This window comes from Myotis davidii, unplaced genomic scaffold, assembly GCF_000327345.1.
Source record: "Myotis davidii unplaced genomic scaffold, ASM32734v1 scaffold102, whole genome shotgun sequence".
Taxonomy (NCBI): domain Eukaryota; kingdom Metazoa; phylum Chordata; class Mammalia; order Chiroptera; family Vespertilionidae; genus Myotis; species Myotis davidii.
This window is the reverse complement of record NW_006293778.1, coordinates 973,054-976,053: the sequence shown is the minus strand read 5'-3', so window position 1 is coordinate 976,053 and position 3,000 is coordinate 973,054. Positions and strand designations below refer to the sequence as shown.

The 3,000-nt window shown below is 42.2% G+C and overlaps 1 pseudogene; it reads right to left on the bottom strand.

Annotated features, from left to right (window-relative positions):
* Positions 1 to 1,634: 1,634 nt before the first annotated feature.
* On the bottom strand, positions 1,635 to 2,295 carry LOC102775266 (annotated as a pseudogene).
* Positions 2,296 to 3,000: the final 705 nt, after the last annotated feature.

Genomic DNA, 3,000 nt, shown 5'->3' with positions numbered 1-3,000 from the left:
TGTATGCTGGTACAGCCACTGTGGAGAATGGTATGGAAGTTCCTCAAAAAATTAAAAATGGAACTCCCATTTGACCCAGTAATCCCACTTCTAGGAATATATTCTAAAAAACCAGAAACACCAATCAGAAAGAACATATATATCCCTATGTTCTTAGCAGTCCAATTTACAATAGCTAAGATTTGGAAATAGCCTAAGTGCCCATCAGCAGATGAGTAGATTAAAAAATGGTGGTACAGCTACACAATGGAATACTACACTGCTTTAAAAAAAGGAGGAACTCTTACTATTTGCAATGGCATGGATGGACCTGGAGAGCATTGTGCTAAGTGAAATAAACCGGTTGGAGAAAATAAATATCACATGATTTCACTCATTTGTGGAATATAATGATCAACATAAACTGATGAACAAAAATAGAGCCAGAGTAATAGAACCATCAAACAAACTGTCCAACCTAAGAGGGAAGGCAGGGAAGGGGTGTGGTAAGAGATCAACCAAAAGACTTGTATGCATGCATGCCGGGAGCCGGTCCATCCTTGCTGTTTCAAGGGACCTGGCATATATGGCATACTGTTCTTAATATATTTGCTCACCTTCTTGGCACTATGTGTTTTAACCAAGGTCACCTCTCCGAGAAAGGTTGTTTCCCCAGGTAGAGATTTCCCCTGAAGTTAGGGAGGGAATAAAACCCCTTCACTAAGTGCCAGGTGGGTAATTAATCTCTTTAACTATGAACAATCATGCTTAAGCTACATAATCTTTATTCCCTGGAATGGAGATAAGAAACGTCCTAACCTTTGGAATAGAGATTGATAGGATTGAATCAACTGGTATAAATACAGATGTAACAAGACAACAAGACACAGAATTTAGAAGACAGAACCTACACAGAACCTAGAGACAGAAGAACTTCGCTGGAGAGAACATGGCAAAAGATCCTGGACAGAACCTGGCTACAGAACCTGGCTGGAGAACCTGGAGAACCTAGCTGGAGAACCTAGCAAGAGAACATGGACACAGAACTTGGCTGGAGATTGTGGCTAGAGATCCTGGCAAGGCTGCTGATCAACTGAACGCTGTCTCCGTGCCATTCCTTCTTCGCCGACTCCGTCCACACCTTTGGGGACCCCTGGACCTGCTGGGGTTGGACCCCAGCACATGCATATGAGCATAACCAATGAACAGAGACAGTAGGGGGGTAAGGGCATGTGCTGGGGGTGGGGGAGCGTCTGGGGAGAGGTCAATGGGGGGAAAAGAGACTTATGTAATACTTTAAACATTAAAGAATTTAAATTTTGAAAAAAAGAAGAAAAAGGAAAGTTAAAAATAAATTAATTAAATTAAATTCAAACCTGAAAAAAAATATTCCTTTGAAATATCTTCCTACCTTTATTATATCCCTTTCATGAATTACAATATTCTATTTACATGTTTGTCTCTCCTCTCTCACCTCCTCCACCCTATCCCAATGCTAAGTATAGTTCCTGGCATAAAGTAGGTGTGCCATTCACATTTGTTGAAGGAATGAATGGATGAATGAGGCAGAGTTCCCTACTGCTAAAATACAGGTTGCATAAAGGTCATCAGGTAAGTTCTGATTCCCTGCCTGTATCCATTTAGCACTAAAGGACTTTTTTTTTTAAGCATAAGCACATTTATTTACTAACGAAACAGTCGATCTTAATTAAACCAACTCAGAAATAGTTGCATGTAAAATGGTTGTGATAACTGAACACGGTAATGGGGGAAAAAAGCGTGGAGAGATTTGCTCATTGAACTGAGCTTATTTATCCTCATGGCTAATTCCCGCCTGGAAGGATGATGGAATTCTTACTCCACTTTCTGATAGACCCGAGTACAGTTGAGATTGTTCATGACGCATTCCACCACTAGCTTCCCGCCCTCCAGCCGCCGCGTGATGGTGCTGTCCTTCCCGTCCCACTCCTGGTGCTGGACCAGCGCGCCGTTGACGAAGTTGCAGACGGTCTGAGTTTTCCTGCCATCTGCTGTGGCCTCTTCAAACTTCTCTCCCAGGTTGCATGAGAACTGGGTGGTCTTCAACGTGCTCTCGGTTTTGACGGTGAGGTGTGTGCCGTCGGAAGTGATGACACAGTCTGGCTTGGCCATGGCGCCCATTTTCCGCAGAGCCATCCCCACGCCTAGTTCCGTACTCGTGGAAGCCTTTGCTCTCCACTAAGCGCCATCTCCCGACCAGCTGCTGGATGGAGGCCATGGTGAGCGCGGAGTCGAGCGGGACCGGAGCGGAGCGGAGCGCGGTGATGGGAGCGAGCGTGGCCTAAAGGACTTTTTGAATGGAATTTGAGTACTGCAAATGTGTTGCCCTGTGATATTTAAGACATTCCAGATGGCTCTTGTGCCTTCCCAACTTTACTGTGTAAACACCATATCCCCAACTTGTTTTCACTTACTTAACCTTGCGGAGAATCAGTTCTTTCCTCTGTAACTGGAAATAATCATAATCGTGGTTTTGCCTCACAGGGTTGTTGTGAGAATTAAATAAATATTTATGGAACTGCTTAGTGCTTATCAACTAGTATGTATATAGTAAATGTTGGCTATTGTACTATGGTTGTAATTATTAGTAACATAAGGGTTATTTCAGCTAGGGTTATGATATCTAGTAACATTAGGTTTATTTCATTAGGGTTATGGTATCTAGTATAGTACTTTGTACATAAAAGCAACTTCTCAAAAAAGGTTTGCTAAATGAATGAATGAGTGGTCTGTGATGCTGAAATACACTGGTGGCCTTTATCCAGTCTGCATTCACTCATTCATTCACTAATTCATTTATTCAGCAAAAATGAATTGTATGTCTGCTGCATGTCAGATGCAATACTAAGCACTAGGAATACAGAGATGGTCAATGATAAGACATGGTTCTAGCCTTTGAGGAGCTCATAGCATATCTGAAATCACTCAGCAGCATGAATTTATTTTAATTTGAAAAATCTACATTGGCAGCTCTCTATTTTT